The sequence below is a fragment of the Myxocyprinus asiaticus genome, chromosome 22, assembly GCF_019703515.2.
Source record: "Myxocyprinus asiaticus isolate MX2 ecotype Aquarium Trade chromosome 22, UBuf_Myxa_2, whole genome shotgun sequence".
NCBI lineage: Eukaryota > Metazoa > Chordata > Actinopteri > Cypriniformes > Catostomidae > Myxocyprinus > Myxocyprinus asiaticus.
In genome coordinates this window covers 24,470,001-24,486,056 of record NC_059365.1, presented here as the reverse complement: position 1 = coordinate 24,486,056, position 16,056 = coordinate 24,470,001, and positions in this window count along the sequence as shown.

Below are 16,056 nucleotides of genomic sequence, written 5' to 3'. Positions count from 1 at the left end.
AATGAAATTGTATTACTTTGTTACAATGGGTGATGTTCCTGTCATTACATTACTGGGTTTCATTTCAATTAATTTGTAATTTGTGAGAGATTATTGAATGGGATTTTTACGACAGCGGAAGTTCAGCAGCGCACGCTGACACAGACTGTCACTCAAGACGAGTCCATCACTGCTGCAGCATCATACTCTTCTAACTAAGTGAAACACTTTCTTCCCTCTGCACAGTAAAAAAAAGAATAGTTTTGTCATGCAATGCCTTCATTTAACACCAAGACAAACAAATATTTCAAGATTAAAATTGCAGCTCCAGCTTAAGGCAGCACGCTGAGGTAAGTTTTGGCTCTAATGGTAACACTGGCTTTTCTGTGACATGGTGATGGTCATTTTCAGGGTGATGCTTTAAATATGGGCTCTTGTGATATCAGTTTTTAAGTGTACATTTTTAAATCTGCAGCAAAATGCGCTTTGTCCCGCATGTCATAAGCAGTATTTACGCATTTATCCCGCGCTCGCAGGTATACTGACAACTATCACAGCTACTTTGGACTGATTAACTGTATAAATACATTTAAATATCCACGTTAAGTGTAAATGCCTTTTGCTCTGTTGATCGCGTTATTGACAACTGTAGCATGAACAGACAGCATATCTGCGCGTGGTGTCCTATGCAGGCTGCGTACTAGTGATGGGTCGTTCATGAACGATTAATTCATTTTGAACGTCGTTCGTTCTTTTGTCACGTGACAGCCAAATACACTATGCATTGCTCACACAGGAAACAGAAATGATTGTAGTTCACCTCCTGAGTCATCTGGTCCAAGTCGTTCGTTCTTTTGTCACGTGACAGCCGTGTGCATAGTGTGTGCATAGCGTATACGGCTGTCACATGACAAAAGAATGAATGACTCGAACAAGAAGATTCAAGAGGTGAACTAATCTTTCTGTTTCTCATAATTTGTCCTTGGCCTCATTATAATTTTTTCCTTATTGGGACTATAATCAAAGTTTGCTTAAGTAGACATGTTGGGGGTGATTTGGCTATTGAAAACATAACATTTTAATTTAATTCTGCTCAAATGAACGAAATAACTTGAATAAAGATTCGTTAATTTTGCTGAACGAGACTCAAAGATCCAAGTCAGTAAAATTATCCAATCTTCCCATCACTACTGCGTACACTGCGTTTAGAGAGCGGCGGTACTGTGTACAGAACAAATTATCTAAATTATTTTGCCATTGAAAACTGTAACTTCACTGAACCAACAACTAAAAGCTATGAAATAGCGAAAGTAGGCATTAATAAAACACGATCTTGCTTTGGTTTATATTTCCCTGTGGGACATTGTTCATGTTTTCACTGTAATACAGTAATTACTAGAAAGGTTTCCAAATCACTCTTCTTACTGACAAATTCATCCAGATCTGACAAGAGCTCTTAAAGGGATTGTTCACCCAAAAATGAAATTCTCTTATCATTTACTCACCCTTATGCCATCCCAGATGTATATGACATTCTTTCTTCTGCAGAACACAAATAAAGATTTTCAGAAGAATTTCTCAGCTCTTTTGGTCCATACAATGCAAGTGAATGGGTGCCAACATTTTAAAGCTAAAATAAAATCACATAAGTCAGCATAAAAGTAATCCATAAAACTTCAGTGGTTAAATCAGTATCTTCAGAAGTGATGTGATAGATGTGGATGAGAAACAAATCACATTGTTCTTCTTGTGTTTTAGGTGATCAACATTCTTCTCTGTATATCACCCCCTGCTGGGCTGGGACAAGAACTTCTAGCATAAAATGACAAATATTGATCTGTTTCTCACCCACACCTATCATATAAATTCTAAAGATATGGATTATACCACTGGAGTCGAATGGATTACTTTTATGGTGCCTGCATTTGCTTTCTGGAGCATAAAAATGTTGGCACCCATTCACTTGCACTGTACTGATCTACAAAGCTGAAATATTCTTCTAAAAATCTTAATTTGTGTTCTACAGAAGACAGGAAGTAAATGGTGACCAAGGCTAACATTCTGTCTAAAATCTCCTTATTGTTTTGCATGGAAGAAAGAAAGTCATGTGGGTTTGGAACAACATGATGTTGAATGATGACAGAATTTCCATTAATAATAATAATTCTATAATACATGTTAAATGTGTATAATGTAATGGAATGTAGGGAGTTAACATCCATTATATCATTTGTGAAATTATTACTCTTACTCAAGTAATTATTTATTTTAGCATTTTTACTTCTATTTGAGTAATTATTTTTTAAAGTAATTGTACTTTTACTTGAGTACAGTTTTTGGCTACTCTACCCACCTCTGCTGTGGCCTTTCTGTCAGCTCCAACTAGTCTGGCCATTCTCCGTTAACCTCTCTCATCAACAAGGCATATCCATCCACAGAACTTTTAGTTTTGGCACCATTCTGAGCAAACTCTAGAGACTGTTGTGCGTGAAAATCCTAGGAGATCAGCAGCTACAGAAATACTCAAACCAGCCTGTCTGGCACCAACAATGCCACGGTCAAAATGACTGAGATCACATTTTTTCCCCCATTGTAATGGTTGATGTGAACATTAACTGAAGCTCCTGACCCATATATGCATGATTTTATGCATTTCACTGCTGCCACACAATTGGCTGATTGGAAAGTTGCATGAATAAGTAGGTGTACAAATCTTCCTAATAAAGTGCTCAGAGAGTGTATATACCAAGAAAGTTGTTCCTTGTTCTTAAAGAGTAGATTATTTTCACAGTTGTTGTATGTTACTGCCATATATTTGGGTCATGAGTCAATACCCACATCCCAGGATGAAGTTTGTCCGGAATGTGTTAATTCTACTTGCATACATACCTAAAGTACTATTTAACTGGCCGAGAAATGCGTCCATCTTCAAATAGAGTACATATGGTTGTTCTCAGCTTTGAGTCTTAAGAACTTAGCAAACAAATTATGTCATGCTTTACAGATAACTGAAAATATACAAAATCAGTAGTATATATTTGGTACATTATTTCTCATTAATGAAAGAGGTTTTTACAGAAATCAGCACATTAAAATAAGCTACAGTGCTTCCAAGAAAACTTTCAAAGGGGAGTCACGTGACGCCATGTGAGGTTCGGACGTGTGAATGGCGAACTCTGCGCACTTTGCTAGTTTTAATACTTTTAATGACATAAACCGGTGAGATCTGACACACCCTGATCCATCAATATTCTAGGAAGACAACAGGTCAAAGAATTCAAAATCCTTAGACTCTGGAGACGTTCAAGCTTATTTTTATTCCTGAGCAGAGGGTCAGAATATGGTGGAATTTCTGGACGGGCTCCTTCCGAGTCTGCTCCACAAAACAGGCCATAGGCTAGAAATCGAGCGAGCTCACAGGGTTCCGGCTGGGCGATCCGCTGAGGGAGACAGGCCCGATCAATTCTGGCCAAATTTCTGAGATCATCCGATAAAGATCTCGTGGCGAGGAGTAAAGGAAGGCTTTCTTGGAAGAACCACAACATTTTCTTGTTCCCAGACTTTGCGAATTCGACAAGAGAGAAACATGATCAATTCAAGGAATGCAAGAAACTCTTACATCAATGGAAGTTCGCTTCTGCACTGATGTTTCCGGCCAAATTGAAAATAGATGCTAAGGATGGCCCCAAAGTATTTACATGTCCCCAACAAGCATTGTCCTTCATAAAGTCAATGGACTGATTGAGTAAGTCATTGTGTGATGCTCACGTTGCAGCCGAGCAGGCCTGACTCACTGAAAATTCACTTGACCATCCGAGGAAACTGGGTGCCTTTTTTGTTTCTTTTTGTGCTGTTTCTGCCTAATAATAAAGGAATAACACTCCTCCGGGACAGTGTTGTGGATGAATCTGCACGCTCGTTGTGGTCATGCCTCCTATTGGTTGGAGTTTGTTTTGTGGGGTATTTATTGCAGGACATTGGAATGATTAGGTCACTTGCTGTACTCAAGTAACATTCGAATGGGCTGGCTCACTGAACATTCGTTTGACTGCCCAAAGAAACTGGCTGAAGCTTGTTTTGTGAAGGAACACACCTTCGGGACAGTTATGTAGATGAATCTACATGTTCTTTGTGTTTATCCCGCCTATTGGCTGGAGTTTGTTTTATAGATTATCTTTTGGTGTAATTCTGTCTCACAAAATTTTTATAGAAACACGGGACTTGAGCAATCTGATGGCAAAGTTGTCGCGGGGGCTCTCACTGGCGTACATGGACTGTTTGAGTTTAGAAGGATGGACGCCAGTTGGTGCTGTTGTGCGCAGGGTTAATGTGCACGTGTAACACTTCTCAATGAAAAGAGGTAGGCATTTTATTCTCCTCACTGCAGCAGATACACTCTTTCAGGGTTTTCACTCCGTTCAATAATTCACTCTCAAAAATAAACAAACTTCTTCACAAACTCTCAATAGCTTCAACATGAAATGGAAACAGTTTGATAATGCTGCACACTTGTTTCTCTCTCTCTCGTCTACTTGCGGTGTAGCTCTTTTTATGCCGCTCTCCCCGTGCTCACTGAAATTAGAGACAGGTGTTAGACATAATTAGCTCAGGTGTAAGTGCCTTTACCGCTTTCTCTCTCTCCGGAGAGATGCTTGACCATGCCCCCGCTGCCACAGCACGTTTTTCTTTTTTCTGTTTGTTTGGTTTTGGGGAGGTTCAGGGTTTGATTGTTGCACTAATGTTGGAATGTGGTCTTTATAATTTTGTTTTTGACACACAATCTATTTTTTCTAATATGTCAAAATGTCAAATGTTAGTATGAGTGAACTGTTTCTCTCCATGTGGAATGTGAATGGGTTGGGGCACCCCATAAAAAGAAGGAAGGTTATTTATTTTCTTAAATGTAAGAAATATGATATAGTGTTTCTTCAAGAAATGCATCTTTCCCCGCAGGAAGCTGAAAAATTTGTCGTCCTAATGTCTGATGGCCTCAGAGAATTGACCAGATTGAAATATAGATATAATACTATTTTGTCATGGAAGGTGGAATTTTAGCTATTCAGGGCAAGACTTTTGGCTATATATATATAAAGCAGAGAGAGAGTCTTTTTCTACCATTCCCTCAGTGAAATCTGCTGGTGGTGAATTTTTTTTCGCGGCCATTGATATTAATAAAGCTTTTAAAGAATTATATTTTGATCTCTATAGTTCCACGTCTTTGTCTACTGATGAAGATATTAGAAACTTTGTAAAACCATTAGAACTCCCTAGACTGACGAATGAGCAAAAAAATTCTCTTGATTCTGAGATAACCTTGGAGGAGCTTGGCGAGGTAATTAAGGTCTTGCCTACAGGCAAGGCTCCGGGGCCAGATGGCTATGCCACTGAGTTTTTTAGATCTTATACTGCAGAATTGGCTCCACTTTTGATAGAAGTTTATACAGAATGATTAAAGAATGGAAAGCTTCCCCCAACCATGACGCAAGCCCGGATCAGTCTGATTCTTAAAAAGGACAAAGATCCAAGCGAGTGTAAGAGTTACTGTCCAATTTCCCTGATCCAGCTAGATGTAAAATTATTGTCAAAAATTTTGGCTAACCAATTAAGTAAAGTTATGACATCTCTTATACATATAGATTAGGTTGGGTTTATTCGGTGCCACAACTCTTCTGATAGCATTAGGCATTTCATCAATATGATATGGTCAGTGGCGAATGATCAGACTCCAGTCACTGCCATCTCACTTGATGCCGAAAAGGCGTTTGATATGGTAGAATGGGATTATTATTATTATTATTTTTTTCATATTTTGGAAATATACAGGTACGGGAATACTTTTATTGGATGGATTAAGCTACTTTATAGACACCCGGTAGTGGCGGTACAAACAAATGGATTAATTTCAGATTATTTTACTTAGGATAGGGGCACCTGGCAGGGTTGTCCTCTTTCTCCATTATTGTTCTGTCTTGCCCTGGAACCATTAGCAGCCGTGATAAGAAAGGAGGATGATTTTCCAGGGGTGATGTCGGGAGATGTGGCACATAAGCTTTTGCTTTACGCAGATTATATTTTATTATTCATCTCCGACCCCACTAGATCTATGCCTTGCCTACACAGAATTATTAATTCCTTTTCAAAGTTCTCAGGATACAGAGTTATTTGGTCTAAATCCAAAGCTTTGGCTCTGACAGCATACTGCCTTTTCAAGCAACAGCTTTTCAGCTGGGCACCTTCCAGTGGCCTAAACAGGGCATTAAGAATTTGTGTATTTTATTCCCAGCAAATTTGTGTGATTTAGTTAGAGTTGGATGTTCAGAGGGAGGGATATATAATCTGATATAACTTGATTATGTGTGTGTGATGTTGTGTTCCTTCAATACTGTTTTCTTTTTTTTTTCTTTTTTTTTTTTAATCAATAAAATGTTAATATCTTAAAAAGAAAACTTTCAAAGAACAAAATGTATTTCTATAGTGTATCTCCAAGTATGGTTGGTTTAGTTTACAGATTCATTCAGTTGCCCTTAATTGTGCTGCCCTAGACTACACAATCCTCCCCATTCTATTCTAAAATCACTTCTAACAATGATTTGTATTATGCACCATGTCCTACACTAACCTATGCTAAATATGGCTCCTAACATTAGTTTACCCTTCACTATTCTGCTCTAAAAGAATTTGCTGGGTTACCTCTGGCTGTCCTAGTCCTGTGGTGACCTTCTCCACCAGGTTACTCCTGGTTGTCCCTGGTCTAATACTGGCCTCTGTGCTCAAGGCCACCTCTCCTCTGTCCTTGAAGTCCCCAGAGGGCAGGGACTGCATCTCTGATTCTTGACACTGAGCCAGTCTGTGTCATAATGGACAGGACCCTTGAGCAATGAGATGTAAAGGCAACCCTGTGTCCCGCCCCTACTGACGTGAGTGACTGATTACCTGTCTCTGGAGTGGCATTCTCTACATCTGTTCCAATGCTCTGACATTCTCAGTAAGTTTAGCATGGAATAGTTCAAATGAGGAGGTTTTGGTCTACCTCAGCAAAATCATCCCGTTTTTTATTTTTTTATTTTTTTTATATATATGCTTACATTTAAAGGATGAGGACAGTTAATGGTTTACTCCTTTGTACTACTACTTTTCACCTCTGCTTTAAGAATGAGAACAATGCCTAATTATTTAGGTTGTTAATGTATAACTTGTCCATTGAGATGTATATACTATATATTTTATGTCAACATTAAGATTTTAGGTTAAAATTTATATCAATGTATAAGAGAAACTGTCTTGCGGGTGGTCACCATTTTTAAGTTTTTCAAAATTTTCTAATCACTTTTTTAGCCTCAGATATCACTGCCACCAGTGGCCAAAGCTGGAAGTTTTGTTGAACGTCTGGGCACATGTGAGCTGCAGTTTCTGGAAGAAATGTCCACAGAGTGACGCCAAATCGAGTTGCATTTTTAGTTGTAGATATACTATAACAGTAATAGGAATGCATATTTTATTAACCATGGGCCCTAATACAAACCTCAAACATATATCTAATTGCCAGTGGAGTAAAAATATAATTTAAGAGCAAAATTGCAACCTCAGAATCTGTCTCACCAGTGTTTATGTGAACGGGTAAATTAATCTTCTGGGTACATTAACTTTTAATGTAGATTTCCTGTGTAATCATGCTGTTGCCTTCACTAGATTTTATTTATTTTTTTTTTTTTTTTAAATTGGCATGCAATGTTATTATAATTCCTATGTTTGCAGTGTTATTATTATTTTCTGCATGCATAACAGTTATAAAATAATTGGTGAAATGCTATTTAAAATGGTTATAGATGTAGTATAGAATGTCAATGCTGGACATGTCAAAATTCCAAAAGGATTTAATATCAACCAACCATTATGTGATAGAATCAGACTAATTAAAATTTGATCAAAAGAATAACAAACTGTGAGGAACAAAAACAAGTAAACATTAACAGTTTTCTCTGGCCCAATTTTAATGGACTGTTTAAGGCCTTCTCCAGATGTGAGCATTGCATTTTTGGCCCTGCCATTGTGCATTAAAGGACAGATGTAACCTGATTGGAACCTCATGGGCACATTTAAAACCCGGAATGCAATTATGATGCATCGACATCCAGGCGTAAATAGAAATAGTTGGCTGAGGTTTGCCTGTCAGTGAAAAGCATAGTGGGAATTAACTGGCATTGTGGCATGCTAAACATGTAGAAGGTGGTGACTGCCTAGTTCACATTAGAGGTCCATTGATAGACTTGTTGTCAGTGTGATGAGGACAACAGCACAACAGTGGGAGAAAACAGTCAAAAATAATAGAATGATGTTTGAAGTGTTGAGAAGGTTGGCGGATTGCGGGAGGAGGTTAACGGGATCCTTCCATGAATATTCACGGCTGACACCCTAGGGGATGAGAGACCCAATTAACAAATCCCATTAATTACGAGACTATCACAACTGATTAGGAGATGGCCGTCTGCTCCTGGCACAATGCGGCCCATATTTTCTGCTTCACGGAGGCACGACGAACTCAACTGCCAATCAGAGTTAGGGAGTGCAGAGGGAGCAAGGGATCTGGGTGTTAGCCGGATATGGCACAGACACCATATGAACACAGGAGTGTTGAGAACTCGGCACAGCCATCTTTCTTTCCTGCAATGAAAACAAACTCTGACATTCTTTAGTCTCACTGCTCCCCTTTAGATTAGTCTGAATTTAGATTCAGACATGAGTCTAAAAATGTTAAAAATAACGCTAACAGCTAATTTGTGAAAAAGAGTGAACACATTAATTAACCAATTACTGCTTTCACACATAACAGTGTTTTGTGTGAACAGGGAGTTGAGGAAGCATAACTTTTTTTTTTTTTTTTTTTTTTTTAACACACACGTATGCATGAACAGTGGAAGATTACAAAGCACTGAGCATCCCTTAAGCAGGTAGACAGATTATATTAGTGCAGGATGTTAAATTGTAATAAATTATGATTTATATTGTAGCATTTTTCATGAATTCTATAATGATTAATTGTCAGTGACACTTAGTCTCAAAATCTCGAACACTGTAATTGGTGTCACATTCTTAAGCGTGCATGTGTGCTGTTATTTCATATCTTCAGTATACAATTAATCCATGCAATGGGTCAGGCACGACTTCATGTGAGACACTTGTGGAATGACTGCCAAATGTTGCAATAGTTTCATACAGGGTGATACATCTGTGAACTATTTCTAGTTTTAGCATCATAACACAAACAGCAATTCAACACACACTGTAAATAAAACATGTCAAATGCTTGGCTACAATCAATATTAACCTCTTTATCCCTCTCACCCATCTTTTCTCAGTCAAATTCTCCCAAAGGGATGACAGAATTAGCTGTGCATAATTTTAAAGTTATATCTCTTGCAGAGAGGCCGAATCTATGCTTAGGCAACCCTTTTCAATTCAAATCTCACTCATTGTAATGCACTACACACCTACCAACATTTCCAGTTGCCCTGGGTGAGAGTGCCTGCCAAATGAGTGGAGCATAATGTATTGTTTGATTTGCTGATTTCCACACTTGCATGTTCAACAGAAGTGGAGTACAATGTGAACAGTGGAAGCTGGCAGGCAGGCGGCCAAAGCAGACTCAGTCAGCCCTCTGTGCTAATCAAACTAGTGAACAACTCCTTGTTTTCAGCATTTAAAGACCTAATGTCAGGGATGGTAATACATTTTTAATTGCAAGTGTGATTACCCTTCTAAGCAACCTCAGCCAGTTGATTAAATGCATTTGGGTCAATATTAGAGGCCAGTCATTTAGGGCCTCAGGAGAAAGTGCTAGAGGTAATTGCTGAAGCACAATTAGAAATCTTTCATATTGTAATAATGGAGAATCACGTCCTTTAGGAAACTGGGCAAAACATGATTAATGATAGGGAACACTTCTCAGCATATTAGCAAATGGCTCTATTTAATTGAAAATGCTAATTGTGCATGAACCGTATGGCAATACATATGTCTTGCAAACTGCCTTTGCGAGGACTGGACAGTTATCAGTTAGAATACAGTGTAATAATCATCCCTTTTCCTTATTGTAAAGAAGTGCATAGTGCTTGTCAGGGTGGTATAACACTCTGCTGAATATTCAAATGTAAGCACTAGTCTTTTGTGAGGGGAAATATGGATACCATTTCAGATTTATTCACTTTGCTGGAAATCATACTTTTTTGTCAGGCTATCTTTTAAGGTTTAATGCATACTTGAACTTGAATATCAATTATGGATTAACCACTACAAATACAGTAACAACTGCAAGGACGGATTAAGATCTGAGAGGCCCATGGGCCGGTACACCATGGAGGCCCCCCATGACATGACTACGTTCACCTTTATGTGGTACAGGACGCTTGGCAGGTTTGGTTGGATTTTTCATATTGACGGAAGAAAGGTTTGGAGCAATGTCTTATGGCCAATTATTTGTAGCCTACTTTTTAATTATGAACCTTTCCAAAATCATGCGTAATTAATAGGAATGTGCACAATATTCAAATACCAAAATCACTATTTGGTTATTCTGCATGTGAAAGGTCTTTTACCTGATCTGAGTTCGACCTTACCTGACAAACCTACAAGTTTTTGGCCAGGTTCGGGTTATTTTTTCAAGTAGGCTATAGGGCGAGTTAAGTTTAAAAGAACTTTAATATTTATAAACATATCTCAAGATATCTGTTTTACAATTCGTTGTTCAGGACCGTCACATTTTTTTTAGACACTGTTAACTTAAAAAGAACTCCAATAATTATACACGGATCTTGATTTGTGTCACAAATCGACATTCTGATGAAGTTCAGGTTGGAAAGAGGACTTAATGTGACTGTTATACATGATTCCAGATTGTTTTTCACCTGTCAAAAATTCAGCGCTTGATAAACGGTGAGCCACTGTTTATTTCCCCCTTTTGCTCTTGCGTCCAGACAATAATTTCACAAGTTAAATGTGAAATCATTTAAAATGAAAGCATTCCGAAGAGGTTTATAAAACTGTAGCATTCGCTGCCTCATGGAAAGTGAACCTGCCCGGGCAGAATTATGCATTTTCCATTGATTAAGAATAGGCCTACTATGTTGCAGGCAGTGATAGATTTATTTTGTTCGACTTTAATGTGATTTTATCATTTGAAGATCTGTGTATTGTGCTATTTAGGCTCATAGCTCACTGTGCACTTTATTCCCTACTAATCTGAGATTGTGTTTGACACATCCATGGCATTAAACATTCTTTATGCGCTGCAGTCCTTCAAATAAACGCGCTGCACCTGTGAGTCGCAGATTCCCTGAGCGCGCACTCGAGTGTCTGTGCTCACGCTGCTGTTGTCAGGCATGCATTCGGCCGAACAAATAGTATTTCACATAAGTCTGACATTTACGTGGATTTATAATAGATATCTCAAAATAAATAAATCATTGATTTAGAGCTCAGGACCCTTTGGGTTTAGAGGCTCCTGGGCAATGGCCCAAATTGGCCCGGTGTTTAATCTGTCCCTGAACAACTGTCAGTTGTTTTTTGTTTGTTTTTTTACATTTCCAGATAATGAAAATTCAAATTTGCAATGCAACACACAGAGACCACATTTAATGAGGATGCTAATTGCTGAGTAATTAATTTAATGTTTTTTTGTTTTTTTTTGTTTTTTCAAAATGTTGAATTCCAACACCTCCACTCCCTCTTTAAATATGATGCTGTAATTCAGGTTTGAAAGAAGCTATGTGCCCAGAAAGTGATGGCAAAGACAGCAGCATATTTGTTACCACATCAAGCCTAAAACACAAATCCTTAACGCTCCTGATCTGTCACATCTATTTACCTTAACTTTTAGTGATATGACAGGGTTTGCATTAATGTTGAGCTAAAGTGTACCAGGTAATTACTGTCAGACTCAACATTATTCTCATCCCACATTGAAACCAGGAAGTAGTCACGTTCGCATAATCGCATGATTTTCCATTTTCCCTTTAAAATTACATTTTTCCTCCACTGCAGTTAGGATTTTTGGTTGGGGTTTGGGGGTAGAGAAAATATGCATTCCTCTTCACTATTTTAAATCATTTACAGCTGTATGCCAGTGCCAAGTCGTCTGGACTCAGTGAGAATCACTTCCTGAGGAAACAAAGAAACTCAGAGAAAATCATCATAAGAACCCTCTCACAAAGTTAGCATCTTTACCTGAGACACCACAACCCATTGAGTGTGAATTGCTTCATTGTTGTCTTTCCACATCTGTTCTCTCTCCCCCTCTCCTTTCTTCCCCCCTCCTGCCCCTTTCAACTCAGTGTCACCTCAAAGCTCACCTAATGCTTATATGTAACAAATAACTGATTGTATGTACACAATGAGACTGACTATTCATTTTTCATATAATTTCAAAAGTCTCATTGTGACCAGTGCATAAATGGTCTCATTCCCAAAGCTGTACAATATATAATAACATAGTTTTGAGAATTTAGAGAAATTCTGACTACTCCTCGGGACGTGCCACCCTCCTTGGTCTTCATCTAAATTATCTCCTGTCTGCAGATAAGGTGCGACCCCAGGACTTCAAAACCTTTTCATCCCCAAATTCATATTGTTTACCAGTTGGTCTTTGATGTTTATTCTGGTCTGGGTATTTAAGGAGAATTAGCAAAAGGTTCTAGGAGAAGTCAGATCTCCCACACAGTTACTGTGTGTCGTTTATACTGCCAGGTATGTTTCTCTGACTTGTCATCTATTTTCTGTTTATTCTGATAATTCGTGAATTGGCTTTGATTGAATTTATATTGATTGAGTCTATGATGTAAAGCTTTATTCCTACCTGGCAAATAAATTGTTAATTTTGATTATTCAGAATTCTCCTGAACTCATTAAATTAAGTGGAGATTGATGTTACCACGAGCATAGGACCAGGATAAGGTTATTATTGTGGGCCGTGAATGAAAGAAGCAGTAGGCGCATCTTCCGGTACAGTCAGTCACTGACTTATCTGTCACCTTAGCAAGTTGTATGTACGTGACTAAGCAAAACTATCATTTGGTTATGAGCAAGCAGCAGGTGGCCCGACTTAATGATATTAGTAAACCCCGGAACCGCTGACTTAGAGTGAACTGCATATTATCCGGCCTGCATATGACTCTATGTGACATTGGGTCCCTAATGAATGAATAATGAGAATAAAGACCTACAGAGTAATCAAAAAACCCAAATTATTATTTTATCTAAAATGATGTTCAGAAACTAATTGGAACCTTTGTCTAAATTTGAGGCGTATTATGATTGGAGTCAAATAAAATTATTAATGGAGTCAGATTTAGTCTTAACTAAACCAAATAGTTTAAGACATTAAAACCACATGCGTGCCAGAAAAGACGAACACATGCAGACCTTTGCCATTCAGCTGGATAACGCCATCGGACCAGTGGAGTGGCCCTTACACAGCTAAAAACAACTCACTTTAAGACTCACTTTTGGCACCCCTCTGTGGGCATTTCACATGGACACTGGAAATTTAACGTGGCCATATGTTCAGAAACACTTCCTGCTTCGGCCACTAGGGGCAGTGTTTCAAATTTCGGCATGCACAGACGAGTTAGGCTCAAGAAAATCTACTGTTTCAGAATTAACTGTGAGATCAGTCTGCCTCTCAAACGTCTTTGAATGGATGTGACGTAAAAGGCACAATGCCTACATTTCAGTAGTAATTACATTAATATACTCCTATCCCTATCCATAACAGTCCTGAGACCAAAACAGCTTTCTTTTCCTTACTTCTTGGCACATGGTAGTGCTTGTCCAGAATTCGACATATCGGGTCTGAATATGGGTAACAAATCATTCAGAACTAACATCGATTTCCTGTGTGATTATGTTGGAAAATTGTATGAATATTTATATGTGGTATGTTGGCGAGTATGCCTTAAGCTTTGATTTGTCGATAATCTTTCATCCTTTCTAATAAACTTCCCATTCCATTCTTGAATACATGGAGTCCTAAAGAACATATGCTTAGATATCCCTCATATCAGTCACATGAGTCCATATATTTTAGTTAATAATGCTGCAAAATAATGGTTTTGATTAAATTACATTTAAGGATTAGCACAGAAACCTTAGCTTGTGAAGTTTTATTTACACTTAAATCAGTAAATTTAACAGTCTTGGTTCTCACCTTCAAACTCTAACCTTCAATGACAACACTGTAAATAAGCTCGCCTCCAACTGGGCTCCAAAATCTGACACACTCTCTCCAGCCACGTGTAACATTCTGCACTATGTGCTGCCGGAGAGAATAATTGGCCAAAGTTTCATGCAAATATCACCGTGCCAAAGAAATAAAGGTGGGATCTGTTCGTTCATGCAGATGACAACTTGAGCCCTCATTTTCTCCCTCTCAGAATAATCAGGAACCCAAGGAGCACATGAGGGCAAAGGAACATGAAAGCCCCCTCTTTATGTCAGAGGAATTAAGTGGCCTCCTGTTCAACCCTACATCGAATATGGAGAAAAATCCTGAGCAAGGAGGGAAACAGCAACACTAAGCCAGATTAAGAGCCACATAGCAAAATGCAGCCGAAGGAGCATTTCTACATTCGGCATTTAACCTTAGACAATTACAGTTCATCACATCAATGTCTAAATGACAACATTCCTAACAGCTCTTTAAAATGGAGATAAAGTAAGGCTTTGAGATGGAAAATAAGGTTAGTGACTATCACAAAATATTTAGAGAGACAGAAAAAAAAATGAATGATGCCAGCCAAATCAGCTTATGACATCAAATTTCAATCGTATGCAAAATTATGTCTGCTTTTTTAGCAGATGACATTGCAAATTATCCTTTAACATCTGCCTTTGTTAATTTTAACACATTACACTGTGATGCATTTTAAAAGCATACAATCACAGAATAATGACAAACACTGTGCAGACAAGCAATAGATAAACACACTTGGCATACAAATACGCAATGATATTTACGTGATCTATGGTGGTATTTGTTTAACTTTTGCATCTCATATCAACGAACTTCCTCAATGCTGATGAATGCATTGGGGAAGTCCATACCCCTGAAACCTCCCCACAAATAGAACGGTAGATATCACTCATAGCAGTACCATGGGTGGTCCTCATTAGGAGGGCAACCCTTTGAGAGGGGATTTTTCTCCTCTGTCTAAAGCAAGAACAAAGTAATGTCAGGCCAGTGAGTTATAGTAGCCCATTCTTCACTTCTGCAGCTTTGATGGGGATACAGCAACTCCTTTAAAGGGAAATGTTATGCTCTGGCTGTCATTTGATGATAGATGGATGATTTACTTAAAAATTTAAATTCTGTCATCATTTACTCACCCTTGGGTCATTTCAAACTCCTAACACTTTCTTTCCTCTGTGGAACACTAAAGGAGAAGTTAGGCAGAATGTTATTCACTTTCATTGCACCTGTTTTTTTTATTTATTTATTTTTATTCCCATATAAATTAAATGAATGGTGACTGAGGCTGTCAGCCTACAGCTTGGAAGAAGAAGAAAAAAAAGGCAAACAGATTTGGAAAGACACGAGAGTGAGTAAATGATGACAGAATTTTCATTTTTGGGTGAACTGTCTTTTACATCATGATGGCGCTGCGGATGGCCGCCTCAGTGTGGAGCGCTTCTATTGGTTTGTTGTTTTTGTTTGTTTGTCCTGTGTTTAGTAATCTTTTTCCAGTCAGTTTTACCAGAGATGAACTGCTGAATATTCGACAGCATAAACCAGTCAATCTTTTCCTGGATTTTGAATATTCAGATGTTTTGTTTGACATTTAAGTTGGAGGCGCGGCAGTGTTGTTTAAACACGCTATGCGACGCAGGTGAGGGAGACGAGCAGGCGCGTAGGTCAAGCTCCGTCGGTGTGGCTTTCGAACAATGCTGTCGAGCATTCTTGCGAATCTCCGCTCTCTCCCTAACAAAACGGATGAACTACAACTCCTCACCTGCACAAACAAGGACTTTTCAACCTCTGCTGCCTTGTGCTTCACAGAAACCTGGCTGAGTAAAGCCATTCCGGACAGC